Source organism: Magnolia sinica, chromosome 16 (assembly GCF_029962835.1).
Source record: "Magnolia sinica isolate HGM2019 chromosome 16, MsV1, whole genome shotgun sequence".
Classification (NCBI taxonomy): Eukaryota; Viridiplantae; Streptophyta; class Magnoliopsida; order Magnoliales; family Magnoliaceae; genus Magnolia; species Magnolia sinica.
In genome coordinates, this window is record NC_080588.1 from 54,564,442 (window position 1) to 54,581,854 (window position 17,413).

At 40.0% G+C, this 17,413-nt stretch overlaps 1 pseudogene; it reads right to left on the minus strand.

The window, feature by feature from the left end:
- Positions 1-2,473: 2,473 nt before the first annotated feature.
- LOC131228854 (nucleosome assembly protein 1;2-like) lies at positions 2,474-17,000 on the minus strand (annotated as a pseudogene).
- Between the last annotated feature and the right edge of the window lie 413 nt (positions 17,001-17,413).

The following is a 17,413-nucleotide window of genomic DNA, read 5'->3' on the forward strand; positions in this document are numbered from 1 at the left end:
CAAGCCATAATATAAGCTTGCCAAATAGATGGACGGTTTGGATATAACACAGACCTCATTATGGGACCTACAAAAGCAACACAGTAAAAAAAAAAAAAAAAAAAAACACTACGCTTATGGCTAGGGTTATAATCCGTAGCCATAATGTATCGAAAGTTGCAGGATTTTTTAGGCAAACTCGCTAGACAGTTCTGGACTTTTTCGATAATATTGAAAGACTTTCGATATATCAAAGTTACGGTTAAAATCCGTAGCCATAGGATCCTACTGACCGTAAAAATCTATAAAAAAAAAAAAAGATTTCCCTGTTGCGATTCATTTCAGATCACTTACGGGACCTATTGCTACGGTTATAATCCGTAGCAATAGGTCTACGGTCATTACTCGATATTAGTTATTGATACTATCGATCATATCTCGATATTATCAATGACTTATGCTCGATACTATCAAACATATGTCGATAATATCGAAAATTCATCCATTTTTTGAGTTTTATTACTGGACAATTTGGCATTCATCTTCGATATTATCGACAATCTATCGCTACGATTATAATCCGTAGCCATAGGTCTACATTCATTTTCTCCTCTCTTTTCCCCACAAGTACTATTACTTTATCAACTTTTTTCTTCACACCTGATGCAAAAATAAATAAATAAAGCAAAACAAAACATATAAAAATAATAATAATAATAATAAAAGAAACAAAGAAACAAAGCATTAAGACACCATAGAGAATGTAATCTTAAAAGGCAATGTTTTGCCCGTCTGAGCTTCATGAGCAACATCTTCCTACAACATGAGAAGGCTCAAATTATGAAAGGAGGAAGTATCAACAGGATTTTTGTCCTATTCCAGAATAGGATGGTGCAGTGATGAGAATGCAATCAGAGCAATATTTGAATTATAATATAATATAATATATTTTATAATATAACTCATGTAATTTGAAGTCTAGCTCAGTTTGGAACTTCCATCTGCCTGACTTTAATAAATGCCCAATGTGATGAATGTTGCTCTGGTTGCTTTGGTAGTTCACATGGTTGCAGTTGGTTATAAAGAGTGCTCCATGTAGAAACCTCTACCATGTACTTTCTAAAAGCCAACCCAAATTCTTAGGAGAAGACTAATATAATAATAGTGATGATGATGCATTTGTAAATTCATACACATATACAAACATACCTACTTATAGAAATATATAGATATGCATATGCACATATAGATATAAATACAGGCATGTGGTTTTGATTGTATACGGCGATCACACAATGCAATTCTTGAGATTCTGGAAAAGTCTATCTTTTTCATAGCCAACAATCATGGCCACCTAAGACCTATCACTTGCTATGAAAAAGAAAAAGCCCTCAATTTATTTTCAAAATTGCAACAAACCCAAGACATCATTTCAGTAGCAATAGTGTAGGATACGATGTAAGGTAAAAACCCACTACACCTCGTGAATCAATGTAATTTCAAAATAAAATTATGCATGCATATAGGACTGATTTAGATAGTGGACTCAATCTAATTCCAAACAACACATTTCATCCAATTCCATTGCAAAATTATTTTAAAAAATTCCCAATCAAGTTGAGAAGTATTAACAATATCCACTAATCAATGCAAAAATGAAACCTATCAAGTTCAGATGTGACATGCCAAAGTATGCATATTACATCATAACTCTTTCAAGTTATTTTGAATTTTTAGTAGCATTCCTCCATATTATCATGCAACAAGAAAGGCTTGTTATTTGATTAGTTACTCTTGAATTTCACAGGGACTTAACGTTTCAATCATTTTATAAACATGTTTGATAATAAACAAACATCACTGTTGGGCCTACTATGGTTTTAACGGTGGAAATCATTATGCCCACTGTTTCCCATGGTATGATCCACTTGATCTTTTGATATGCTTCAATTTGGGGTTCAACCCTTTAAATTAGATGGAAAAACTGATGGACGAAGTGGATATACTACATACATTCAATGTGGGCCCAACTAAGTTTACTCAGTACGATGGGAGCATACTGACTAACTCAGTACGCAATCCGATTACGCTTGCTACTCAGCAGGACAAACTAGAAATTGAGCAGGGCAAACTGGAAAATGAGCAGGGCAAACATGAAATTGAGCGGGGCAAACATGAAATTCAGCGGGGCGAACTGGAAAATGAGCAGGGCAAACTAGAAATTCAATAAGGCAAACATAAAATTCAGCGGGGCAAACTGGAAAATGAGTGGGGCATACATGAAATTCATCGGTTTTATATATATATTAAAAAAAAAACTGAAAATTCAGCGAGGGTAACATGAATTTCAATGAATTTGAAATACAATTGAACTAGCCTAACACATAATTGAAATGCAATTGAACTAGCCTAACATGAATTTCAATGAACTTGAAATGCGATTGAACTAGCCAAACATCAAATTTTAAGGTCATTACTCGGGGAATTCAACCAATCATGAACTGGGAATTACAACGAAAAAAGAAAAAAGAAAAAAGAAGCTAGCTATCAAGTGGACCACACTGGAAAAGGCAGTGGAGGATTAAACGTCTACTATTGAAACCCTTTTAGGGGTCATATAAGTTTTGGATCATTATGAAATTTGTTTTTTCCTCTTCATCCAGGTCTTTGTGACCTTATGAATAGATTGGATGGAAAATATATTTTATGGTGGGCCCTACAAAATTTTTAACGGTGAAAATCAATTTTCCCGCTGCTCTTTGTGGTGTGGTCCAGTTGATCTTTAGATATGATTCTTCTTTTTTTTAAAAAAATAATGCTCCTAAATGATCTCGAAATGTGGATGAACGTTGTGGATATAATAAATACATAACCATGGGGCCCATGTAACTTTGATCTCCTTTGAGCGAGGCGAACATGAAAATTGAGCGGGACAAACATGAAATTGAGTGGGGTAAACTAGAAATTAAGCGAGGCAAACTGAAAATTGAGCGGGGCAAACATGAAATTGAGCGGGGCAAACTAGAAATTGAGTGGGGCAAACATGAAATTGAGCGGGGTAAACTAGAAATTGAACGTGGCAAACATGAAATTGAGCGGGGCATAAGTCTATGGTCATTTTCTCCTCTCTTTTCCCAACAAGTACTATTACTTTATCAACTTTCTTCTTCACACCTGATGTAAAAATAAATAAATAAATAAAGCCAAACAAAAAAAATAAAAAAAGAAATAAAGAAACAAAGCAATAGAACAAGGAAAAACCATGAAACTGCATGGGGAATGATTTTATCCCTAATAGTTGACCTGTACAAGGAAAAACACCCATCGACATCAATTTCCACCAAGTAAATGATGAGAAGACCCTGCACCCTCCAAAATGATCAAAGGCCCACGGCTCTAAAAATACATTTTGATCATTCAAAAGGCATTCACCATCATTAGTTAGAAAGGAAGAGGCTTTTGCAGTGAATGAAGTAGGCAAGAAACATATGAATAATGCAAGGGAAAGAACATGTACCCAACATCATAATCTTGCTCCATTTGATTCTGAAGCTGCCTAGCCTGTTAAAAAGAAATCACAGGAGATGATTAGCAACTAAGGAATAGTAGTGAAATTGCTCTTCCGTGCAGTGACATTAAACTTACTGTCTCTTCATCAATATCATCATCATCATCCGGGACTTGTGGTGGATTGAAGAAGTTGAAGAAACTATCACATTGTTCAGTTTTGTGATGGGCTTGGCATTTTTTGATCCCTTCTTTGGCTTCTTTTTCAGAACCTTCTGTGTCAGGCTCTTTCCAGGATACCATTCAATCTCCGTCCTATAAGTACCCCAACCAAATTCCACATCATGCAAGAAATAAAATTGAACTAAATTAAATACAATAGGAAGAAGAAGACCAACTAGTAGAATTTCTTAGTCATGGAAAGTTGCAATAGCAGTACCCTATGGCCTTCTCAAGAATAGGTTCATCATCGTCAATCATGTGATATGTCTTTGTTAGAACAATGTTCTTAAAGTATGGGTTAGGATCAAAGAAGAATTTGAGCTTGAAGCCCTTGGGATCATTAATTCTGAACCACTTGATATCTTTGAGATACTTGAGAGCCCCTTCATCACCTTAGAAATTTGAAATGAGAAAAAAGGAAAGCATAAGAACCATACTAGAAAGAAAGAGAAAGAAAAAGAAAAAGAAAACATGAGTTGGTGACACATCATTTTTTGAGTCATTTACCTCCTCACCGACCACTTCGTTGGTTTTCATTACAGTGAGCCAAAAATCTAGTACTCCTTTCTCTGAAAAAACAACACACAATAAGCATCCTAAACAAAGTATTTCCAATAAATTGGAGCACTCAAGGTTTGTTAAATACCTTCTGTAGCTTTATCCTCTGTAGGTGTTCCCTCAATGCCCAGAGTAACACAAAAAGCTACCTAAACTAAGTAATACTTGATGTGTGCAACACAGCATAATGTGTTAATCACCCACGTGCTACTGTATCAAGAAAAACAATTAACTCGATATGGAAAAACAATGAACCATGTTCAGAAAGTGTCTTTTCTATAAACAAATAAAAATGATGCCTTTACATACAATGGATCATACATCTTCTAGTACTTAGTTTCAAGTGCCGCTCTCTCCTCAAAAATTTTTGCCTCCAACTCATCATGTTAGCTCTGCAAATTGAGAAACCACATCACCAAGTGCTACTTAAAGAGTGCATCAAAATAAATTTAAATCAGAAAAACTAGAACAGAGATTTAACAAAGTCAAGAATAAATATCCTATAGAACTACTGGAAGAAAAGGACCTTTGTTCATAATTTTTCATTCCAGTTTAAAATTAACAAACAGAAAATCAATTGCAGTTTGCATAAGAAGGTTAGTTAGATTCTTCTAGTAGTATCTAAGAGGGGCCTCAATATTTATGAGAATTTGTAGAAATTGGAAGTGAATGGTGACCTCAAGATGAGCCAAATGAATGAACAAATGTTAACATAGAAGCCATTGGACCAGTAGAGAAATCTTGAAAGATTGTAAACCTACTTTATTTGGTGTTGCGTGGTACCCTTTGACTAACCACAGGGCACCCTGAATCAACTTTGTAGAATTACTGAAACACCTCCTCCAAATAAAAGGGAAAGGTCAACATGTCATTGGCATTTTGCACTGTCAAATATGAACCAACTGAATTAACACCGTGTCTGGGGTTCTCACAAAGCTCGCCTTGCATGGGTGACTAAGATGTAATGAGTATATACAAAATTTCTACTATACCAGTGCAGTTTGAGCTATCTTTGCAACGTAAGAAATGCAATCAACCAAACACAGCCATGTGTGAAAAGCCGATTGTGTGTGGAAAACTTGTCATGCTGCCAGCAACAATGAAGGACTAACAATGATATACCATGACACTAATTGAACATGCTTCTGCCCATGTATGAATGCACGCATAAATATAAATGCATATGATCAACCTACTTATCATACATTCATTCTTATTCATCTAAACAAATCATCCAATATACCACAAAATGAATAGAAAAAACATGAAATTGAGTGGGGCAAACTAGAAATTGAGCGGGGCAAACTACAAATTGAGCGGGGCAAACTAAGAATTGAGCGGGGGCAAATTGCAAATTGAGTGGGGCAAATGTCACGCCCCGAACTCGGAAACCGGGCTCACAAAATTTTCGATCGCCGAATCCGGCACCGATAGCCTTCGTAGAACCCCATTCTCGGCTCCCAGCGCCCATTCGCCAGGTTCCGATCCTGGGATGCTACGAGGAGGATTTTCAACATTAGTTTGATTCATAATAAGCATAACCAAAAGCATAACCACCAAACAACAACCAAAAACTCCATCACATTTTCACTATGATAAAAAACTTTACAAGTACAATGGGCATAAAGGAAAATACAATGATGATGAACAAAAACTCCAAAATGATCTGATAAGTGCTCCTGCCTCAACGCTGCTGCGATCCAACGTCACCTGCACGTAACGGTCGTGCATAAGCTTATAGAAAGCTTAGAGGGTGGTGTAAGTGTATGCTCAAGGTGGTAATGCAGTTATGCAGTATCAGAGTAATGCAGAATATGCTGATGAATCCATGAATGCCATTAGCCGTACCAAGGCTATACAATGCGAGGCATGGATGATGTCGGCCATACCGAGGCCATACAATGCGAAATTCAACTCAAGCATACAAATCCTCATCTAAGTCCACATATCAATACAGCTCAAATCTGGAATATCACCGGGGTCTAGTACACTCCAAGCCAGATTGCCGCCCCATCGCGCGCAATAAGGTGAGTGGAAAAGACCTCACTATCCGCCTGCCAATATCGGGCTCAGCTCGTCAATAGCAGACCCATTTCTCGAGCTGGTCAAACTCAGCCTAGCTTTGCCCCCTCCTCTCGGGCGGGTAAGGCTGCACTCCCTTCCAACTAACCACGACACAGTGGAAAGCACAACCGTCTGGTAATCGGCACTCGGTGCTCATGCACCCACTAAGTCTAGACGTTGGAGCAACCTCTTGGTACTATAAGGGTTTAGGGACTTTCACCCAGGGATATCTATAGCACCCCATGTAGAACAATATTTTTGGTATTAAATCCTGCCAACCACGATACGCCTGTGGAGGCTACGACCCTAATGTCGCTAGGGCGTACAGTACCATATCACACAATGTGAATGCATGAATCACACTATCCAGTCATGCAGCAGTCCTGCGCGTATCGTGCGCTCATGTAGGGAAACACCCCTTATCCGAGAGCCCCTAAACAATCTACCCGAAAGCATATGTGATGATCAGTCATTTCTCATATCAAGCATACGTATGATGCATATGATCATGAATCATGGAACTAAACATGTTATATGGGATGGATGATGCTCATAACGAAGATGGGCCTAGACGGCCTACACATAACACATACGAGCCTAACAATGGGTCATAGGGAAAGTCATAATGCGGACATTTAACCAACGCTATACTTGCAATGTGGACGTCAAACCACCATTGCTCCCAAGGCATAGCCTGACGTAAACATCATTACATAAACCATGTTGGGATCGTACATTGCAATGGACCTTAGGTACATCCCATTGGGCCTTAAATACATCAAATGGGTCATATCATATGGGCCTTATATTCATCAAATGGGCCACACCAATTGGGCCCCATATGTACATCAATGGGCCTCAACTCATAGGCCCCAATACATCTTAATGGGCCTTAAACCATGGGCCCCTAATACATCAAATGGGCCTCGACCCATGGGCCTTACATATATATCAAAGTGGGCCTCAACCATGGGCCACAAGTAAACTAAGATGGGCCTTTCACCAGCAGTAAATTATATATAATATAATATATAATATATATAAATATATAGTACATATAATATTATATATAATATAATATTATATATATATACACACACGTACACACCCACACACGCACGCACACGAACACACATATCATAGTGGGCTCCACCGTCCGCCTGGACGGTGGAGGCAAAACACCTATATCACTGTGGGCTCCACGTGGGGCCCACCATAATGTTTATACTCCATCCAACCCGTTGATAAGGTCAAGTAAACCTAGATGAAGGGTGAAAACAAATTTCACCCTAATTCAAAACTTCTGTGGACCCAAAAAGGGTTTTAAAGGTAGAGGTTCAACCCCACTATTCATTATGATGTGGGCCACCTGAGCCTTAGATCAGGCTGATTTTTGGAGTGGGCCCACGTCAGGGAGTGGCCCACCCGATGAACGGGTTAGATGACAGATAAACATCAAGGTGGGGCCCACGGCTAGAGCCGTGGGTTGCTGACCGCTAGCCCGTCCGCCCGAGCGCTGGTGCGCAGGCAGTGCCTGCTGCCGTTCTGACAGCAGCAACAGCAACGCTGCTGCCTTTGCTTAATTTTTTTTTAAAATCTTGGTTTTTCCAAGGTTTTGCTCATGTGGGGCCCACATTAGGTGAATCCACCCCGTCCAATAGCCCTCCATGGTTCAAAACAGGCAAAACAAGCCCAATATTGGGCCTGTTTTGGCGTATAAAAATGCTAGGGAAGGTTTCAATGGTGAAAACCACCATTTGCTACGGTATGGCCCGCCAGGACCTCGGGTTGACACCATTTTTCGGTTCAACGCCTAAAATGAGGTTGGGAATTCAACGCCTAAAATGAGGTTGGGAAAGGAATGGATGGCGTGGATTGAAGACATACATCAAGGTGAGGCCAAAATAAGTGGGCCTCCCCCATTAGCTTGGAACCAAGCTAATATTTGTGTTTTCCAACAAAACGTCCAGCATCCCTGGACGCTGGACTTTAGTAAATACATTAGAGGTGGGCCACCTCATGGAGGGTGGTGTGGATACAACACACATAAAGTGGGCCCCACTAGTAGATGGTTTGGATAGAATGCATGCCTCATGGTAGGGTTCATTTAAGTGGGCCACACAACCTCATTATCATGATCTAATAAAAAAAGAAATGAAAAAGAGAGGGAGAGAGAGAGATAGAGAGTGGGACACGCGTGATGGAGGGACCCCGACACCATGGGCCCTCTCTTCAATGATCTACAACATAAATCAAGTGGGCCATTACATGTGGGCCCATTAAATTAAAATCCAATGGTGGAGATCCCTTTTCCATTAGATTAGACGGTCTAGATGACCCTAAGTATGCAAGGAAAATAAACATCATGATGGGGTCCATGGAGAATGGCCCCATCATGGAATGATCATGATGATCCAAGTGGGCCATTGGCCACATCTTAGGGTCCAAAGTAATATCCAAACCATTGATCGGTTGGCCTCACTCGGCCCATCTTAAAAAATATTAAAACTACACTATCAAAGCACCCACCACTTGATCTTCTTGCTCCCTTGGCTTCCTTAGCTCCTTGTGCTTCTCTTTAATGGAGGAAGATGAGAAATGGATGGCTAGATGGGAGATCTAGGGATGGAAAGGTGGGCCACACTTGTAGCTTGGAAGAGTTGGAGAGGCTCATACGTATGGATTTTTTTTCTTACTTTGGGAGAGTTTGAAAATGAGAGAGAGACTTGTAAAGGGAGAGAGAGAGAGAGAGAGAGAGAGAGAGAGAGAGAGAGAGAGAGAGAGAGTGAGTGATGGGTGATGGAGTGATGGATGTGGTGGTGATGGGTGTAAGAGGCTTTTTGACTTTTGTGGCTAATGGTGTAAGAGAAGTATGGCTTGTGTAAGAACTTTTTGACTTTGGGGCTTGCTTGGGAAAGGGTGAAAGGTGATGTGTACTTGACATGATGGGATGGATTGATTGATGTGACATATTGTAGAGATTCCCTCGGGTTTTGTAACGCGTGGCGATTTTCTCGCATCGAACACTGGCCCACATCTCCTGGCCAGAGCATCGCATCAGTGCGCGAGTCGCAGTATCAGAACCGCGGCGACGGCGTGGTCGCTATGGTAAAGGTCTTGGGTTGAGTTGACTCGGGTTGATGGCATGAGAATTAAGGTCGCGCGCAAATATCGGTTAAGGGTCGAAGGTTGTCAAAATTCGACCGGGAAGACCGCGAAAGTCTAAGGAGCGGTATGGTCTAGGATACGGGGCTTACAGCAAACATGAAATTCAGTAGAGGAAACATGAAATTCAGCGGGGCAAACATGGAATTAAGCAGGGCAAACTAGAAAATCAGTGGAGCAAACATGAAATTGAGCGAGGCAAACATGAAATTGAGCAGGGGAAACATGAAATTGAGCGGGGCAAACATGGAATTGAGCAGGGCAGACTAGAAAATCAGCGGAGCAAACATGAAATTGAGTGGGGCAAACATGAAATTGGATGGGGCAAACTAGGAATTGAGCGGGGCAAACATGAAAATAAGTGTGGTTATAATCCATAGCCATATTATCGAACTATGGTCGATATTTTCGACAATCTAGGCTACAGTTATAATCTGTAACCATAGGTCTACGGTCATTTTCTCATCTCCTTTCCTACTATTACTTTATCAACTTACTTCTTCACACCTGATGTAAAAATAAATAAATAAATAACAAAAAAAAAGCATTAAAACACCATAAAGAATGTAACCTTTAATATGAAAAGTTCCAAATTTATGCCATAGAGATTTCCAATCTGGAGTTTGAAGCTCTAGTTACCTATGCAAATGGAAGAACGCCAAAAAATTACCTTTACAACAGCTTTTTTGCTATCATGCATGTGAGCAACATGAACCTTTGTGAGGGAAGCACTTGCTAGTGGAACAACATCAAACTCAACAAAAATCTACTTTAGAAACTCATGAAAATATGATATGGTGCAATGATCAAACCTGCACTGCAAAACAATTGACAAAATGTAACTGAGAATGGATCTTTCAGGTACAAACTTTAGAAAAAAATCTGATCGTTATATAACCTTTCAAGCCTTGACTTGTAAGATCCTTATCGACATTAAGATCTCTTTCATAAATAAAGGATATGACAGAAAATGAATGTCCAACAGTCTAAAAAATGAACTGTGACACTATAACAAAATCTAAACTGATAGTGTGAGTGTAACCACTTGCATCTATCAAAGAGAAAATAGACAACAACATGTGAATTTATTGCAGACCCAGGCTAGATCCCAGTCAACAAAAAGACAGGCCTAGAAGCTCGACAGTCCACTGTCATCTCATGAGATCCCCATGCCATCCCTTCTTTTAGTGAAGTAAATTGTACAAATCTTATGGGATGCCTATCAAATAAAGATTCAACTGAGGACTAATTCGATTTCCATGATAAATGAATCAAATTATAGAACCTGAATTGTAAATCGTAAGATGTTAACCACAAGCTCATGTTATGAGAACCCAAAATGTGATTAAAGATCATGATAATCTAAGGGACACCTGAGAGCTGATTGGAGATCACCATTCTCCCGATAACTACAGCAAAACACGTGCACAAACCCTATACTCAACTCAAGCATGCCCTTATAAATCATACATGTAAATCCCAATAACCAAAGTGTTCTCCCTTTGGCTCCAACAAACCATATCCGGAAGAGTTCTTAATAACCAAAGTGTCAAGTGGAGGAGAAAAGGAACCCATAAAGCAGTTGAACTTTGTGGATACCAAAGGCCTGAGGTCATGTTGGGTCCTCTAGAGGTCATGTTAGGCTCAAGTTGCCCTCAACCCAACCTAACTTACTCCTCACCACAACTTGGGTTTGGATCAACTGGCCCAACTTGAGATGGGGTCAGGTTGTCACAGTCTTGAGCGGGTCAAACATGAAATTGAGCGGGGCAAGCATGAAATTGAGCGGGGCAAGTATGAAATTCAACGGCGCAAACATGAAATTCAGCAGGGCAAACATGGAATTGAGCGAGACAAACATGAAATTAAGTGGGGCAAACATGGAATTGAGCGTGACAAACTAGAAATTGAGTGGGGCAAACATAGAATTAAGAGGGGCAAACATAAAATTCAGCGGGGGAAACATGAAATTTAGCGGGGGAAACATGAAATTCAGCGGGGGAAACATGAAATTTAGCAGGGCAAACTAGAAATTGAGTGGGGAAAACATGAAATTAAGTGGGGTAAATATGAAATTTAGCGGGGCAAACATGAAATTCAAGGGGGAAAGCATGAAATTGAGCAGGGCAAACTAGAAAATCAGCGGGGCAAACATGAAATTGAGCGGGGCAAACTAAAAATTCAGCAGGGGAAGCTAGAAATTCAGCGGGGGAAACATGAAATTCAGTGGAGGAAACATAAAATTGAGCGGGGCAAACATGAATTTCAGTGGGGTAAACGTGAAATTGAGCAGGGCAAAATAGAAAATTAGCATGGCAAACTAGAAATTCAGCGGGGCAAACTAGGAATTCAGCGGGGCAAACTAAGAATTCAGCGGGAAAAACTAAAAAATGAGTGGAGCAAACATGAAATTCAACGGGGCAAGCTAGGAATTCAGCGAGGCAAACTAGGAATTCAGCGGGACAAACATGAAATTCAGCGGGACAAACATGAAATTCAGCAGGGGAAACATAAAATTCAGGGGGGAAAATTGAAAAATGAGAGGGGCAAACATGAAATTCAGTGAGGGAAACATGAAATTCAGCGGGGCAAACCAAAAAATCAGCGGGGCAAACTAGGAATTCAACGGGGCAAACTAGGAATTCAATGGGGCAAACATGAAATTCAGAAAGGGAAACAGAAAATTCAACGAAAAAAATTGAAAAATGAGTGGAGCAAACATGAAATTCAATGGGAAAAATATGAAATTCAGCGGGGCAAACTAGAAAATTAGCGAGGCAAACATGAAATTAAGCGGGGGAAACATGAAATCAGTGGGGCAAATTAGAAAATCATTATGCCCACTTTTTCTCGTGGTATGATCCACTTGATATTTTGATATGCTTCAATTTGGGGCTCAACCCCTTAAATTAGATAGAAAACGGATGCACGGCGTGGATATATCCCTCTTATTTTTAGGATAAAGCCCTAAAATGAACTTTAAATATGGATGAACGGAATGGATGAAACATATACATCATGGTGGGGCCCACAGAGCACCGACCACCAGCCACGTACATCATGGTGAGGCCCACGGAGCACTGGCCACCAGCCACAGGGCTGGTGTCAAGGAGAGTAGCCAATCTGTTTCCTATACTACATACCAATGTGGGCCCAACTGAGTTTAAAATATACCTGTGTGCGTGCTTTCTTCACTGGATCGACCATTTTCAGAAGAAGACAAAATGCTGATAAGGGGGCCCACAAAAAGGGTTTTTTTGGTCTTTCTAATAGGGTGAGGAAAGGAGTTGAAAGCAATGGCAGTGAAGGAGTAGTGGAAAGGGAGAGGAAAAGCCATAGCACTAAAAAGGAGGGGTATTTTCGTCTTGAAATTCAGTCTCCGCACTTGCAGGTCTAAGTTCCAAAACAAAGTTTGTAGTGTTTCATAAAAACAGCTGGATAAAAGTTGGGGTCCACAGTCCTAAATTTCTCTCATAGAAAACCGTGGGATCAGTCACACCCACCGTTGAAACATTTATAGGGCCACCATGATGTATTTTTTAGATCAAACCTATTCATAAGTTAACATATAGATATATGAAGTGAAAACAAAAATATAAGCTTGATCAGAAACTTCTATGGCCCATAAGAAGTTTTGAACGACGGATGTCACGGTCCCCACTATTTTCTGTGGTGGGTCCACTTGAACTTTAGATGTATCTCATTCTTTTTCTAATACCATAAAACGATCTCTACAAATGGTTAGATAGTATGGATACAACACATGCATCATGATGGGGTCCACGAAGCTCGGTGACGTCACTTCAGTAGCAATTTGGCCACTGACCCTATCTAATCCGCGCCCTGATGGAACTGCATCATTTATTACCTCCATCTGCGGTTGTCTACCAACGGATGTGGATTTGCTGCGAAACTTTCGCAGGAAGTTCCTACGCGGGGAACCCAGGTAAGCTTACTGTCATGTCGGTGAGAAATCATAACCGTCTATCCATTTTTTGAGTTTATTTTAAGACATGATGCCAAAAATGAACCGTTTTCAAAGCTCAAGTGGGCCGAATATGTGATAATTGAATGTCCACAGTTGAAATTTTAGTAGGCCACAGAAGTTTTGAATCATGCTAATATTTGTGATTTCAGTTCATCACAGTAGTAATGAAGTTATTAACGGTATAGATGGCATGTAAACATTACTGTCGAACCCAGGTAGGTTTCAACGGAAGGAATTTCCCTAACCACATTTTCCTTTAGCTTGGCCCACTCGAGCTTTAGATACGGTTCATTTTTGGCATCATGCTTGGAAATGAACTTACAAAACTGATGGGATGAGAGGATTTCTCACAAACATCACAGTAAGCCCCAGCTGGGTTCCTGGTGCAGGAACTTCCTGCGAACGACCACAAGAAATTAGAAACGGATTGGCTACTCTCCCTGCCACTAGCCCCATGGCTGATGGTCGGTGCTCTGTAAGCCCCACCATGATGTATGTGTTTCATCCATTCCATTCATCCATTTTTACAGATCATTTTAAGGTTTGATCCCAACAATTAGAGGGATATAAATCTCATGTGGACCACATCACAGGAAAACAATATTGATTGGATATCCACCATTATATTCCGCCTAAGGTACACTGTATTGTTTATTTGACATCTAATGATTTGATTAGGTAACACAGGTCTAGAGGATGGGAAAAAACAAAAATCATCTTGATCTAAAACTTTTATGGCCCCCAAAAGGTTATTAATGGTCGACTCTCATTCAACACTTTTTCCTGTAATGTGGTCCACTTCACATCGGGATATACTTTATTTTTGGTCTTATACCATAAAATGATATGGAAAAATAGATGGACGGCATGGATGAAACACATACATCATGGTGGGTCCTTAGAGCGCCGACCACCAGCCATTGGCGGGTGGCAGGGGAGTAGACAATCCGTTTCCCAGGAAATCTGCGTCACCCTAATTTGATGGAGAAAAGTACCCTATATGTTTGGAGGCACCTATGAGTGTTTGGCCATTGGAATTGAATGGTATTGAATCGTATTAAATGAGATTTACATCATTATTGTACAATAATTGCATGCACAGGAACATCGTTGTATTATAAACATCCAATTCAATGTTTGGGATAAATTTTTTGTCATAGAAAAACACTAGATTAAGTAAAATCATGTTTGGTGGACCATGGAATTGTAATCAACGGACCAAATTCATAGCGGATGTCGTTCACTTGTACACATATATAATCAGAATGTCACGTGTAAATGGTGTATATGAATGGACAACATGGATAAACACATGCATCAATGTGGGGCCCACATGTGTAGTGGATTTTAAAATCTACGGATGGTATGTGACCAATTACAATTCCACGGGACTAAATGTAATTCCATCCCACCTAATCACAACCTTTTCCATCCTCTCCATATGCTAATGGAATTGGACGGGTTTGAAATGCTTGGATTGAGGTGGACTGTGTCACATACCCTACTGGCTGAAAGTCAGGTGAGTTGCGTTGGATGGTGCTCAACCCTAGCCCAATTCAAGGTTCATATACCTCAACTATTACCCAACCCAACCTCGGGTTGGGAATTCTTAACCCAAGCAGGCTTAGTTAGGTGGATACATGCTAATATTTCATAAATATAGTAGTCTATCATATTTCAATACATGTCTTATTTTTTGTACCTATAATTTTATTAATTATATATGTGGTTATTTATCGTAAAGAACTTCAGTTTTTCTAAACAAACAAGCTAAAATATAGGACAACTACTCCTTAAAAAGTAGTGTTGTGCAGCACGCAATCTATTTGGGAGAGAAATCCGGCATATCTTGTTAGCTTGAGTCATCGGAAATAGCGTGGACCAACGAGACTCAACGGCACTGGAACTTCATGTGCCTTCAACACATACGATGCACACTCAATTATAATTTATAACTTATATATCGATTGGGTTCAGGTTGGGTCAGGCAACCCGAGACCTCAACTCAAGCCTGACCCAAGTTTTATCGGGTTGGTATTTATATAGCCCAAGCTTGAGACCAAACCCGATAATCTTTCCCAAACCCAACCCAATGTCGGGTCGATCACGGGTCAGTCGGGTTGAACCCGCCTGACTTTCAGCCCTACCCTGCTGTGAGAGTTTGGAGAAACCTGTATAAGAAGGATATGTTTGAAGGTTCGGGATAGACACGTTTGTGTTGCGGTTGGATTGTTTACAAATAACATGCAACCCCTATTGGAGCAGGCACACACATCAGTTCCCTGTCTGAGCCAGATTGGTCCAAAGAGTGAACACCGTACCGTATACAGTCGACCTAGTCTAATGCTATGGACTGTATGCATGTACTGTGCTCCGAACGTTTTCCCGCTTCCGTACATGGGTAAATGGTGACCGTGGATAGAGGTTAGGTATGGTCATCAGACAGTCCCAGACGACTCAAAGAGTTCCCACCCTGTAAATGAGCCTGGTCTAATCCAGAGCATTGAAGAGATACTTCAACCATTCAAACAGTTACGACCATGGTTCAGATACATCATTTCTCCTTCTCTTGTTGTCAACATGAAATTCAGTCTCAGATTGCCTTTTTAAAATTTATGTTGCAGGCACTATATATGACACACAGTCGCCCATAACGAATATAACACAAAATTCGAATGTATGTATGTGTTGTAGCTCAATTGATTCTCCGTCTCAACTATGTCCATCCGGCTTGACGCCAATTCATCGACCATATCCACACATTCAGTAAACATGGTCCCTGCAATTAAAAAAAAAAAACAACTGAAAGTGTTGGAAGGGGTTCTCATTCTTCCTATCTGATATGGAATCATGTCTAAATGCCCACCTTCGACCGGTTTATCAAGGTCTACCTGTCCTTGGTTGCTCATGAAATAGTATAAAATCCATCACACCACCATTCATTCCATATATCCAGATAGGCAGACCCTGTTCACATGGGCCGCTGGACTACTCCCTGACCAGCAAAGATCCGAACTAGATAGGCATACCTGCACGTGGTCCGACTGATTTGCATATTCCTTGATTTAGAAGCTCCCGTACTATCATCCCAAATCCATCCAATTCAGTTGATGGATTCCTCATTTCGAAATATTCGTACTTTCATTTTTGCCAAGGGTAAGTACAATGCGTCGCGAGTCCGTCCATCTTTCTGGCAATTTCATGTCGGCACATTGAGCTTCATAGTGCAAAAGATACGGACTATCGAAAGGACACATCATATTCGTCAGGTAAAATAGCGGGAATCGATTCTTGATGAACCTATTACAGAACATAGAAAGTAGTATGTCATAGACATGTACCAGAAATCGCATACTGCATTTTGCAATGATATATAAAAGTCCCGACTAGGGACATGATTTACGTTGTAAAGGCGAGAAAAAGTAGATTCAGCCTTCAAATTGAGAGAGAACTTCACCTCAATTTCATCTATCTTCCCTGCTCTCGGTTGCCAGGCTCCAAATATCATCTTCTTCATCCGACACTAACAGTGCTACAAAATACCTGATACGAGTAGGGGACAGTGAATGAAATTGGATGGTATTTAAGTCAATATATACTGATACAAACTCTCATCCTGAAGAACATCATGTGAAAAGATCACAATTATAAAGTCGATCAAAAAGAATATAAAACTATGGCCTAACTGTAACACCCCAAACTTTTCAATACCCATGTATTGAAAATTTTTGAGTATTACTATGAAATTTAACTTATTATATACATGTGTACGATACCAATTTAGCTTTCCTAACCTTACATCCATGCTCCAACTTGAATTTGACCGTTGGGAATAATATTCATTTATAGATCAAGTCATCTGACCATTGATTTTGAGATAGGATTATCATACACCTAAGTATTCTCACTTGTCCTTCATAACCAATCATT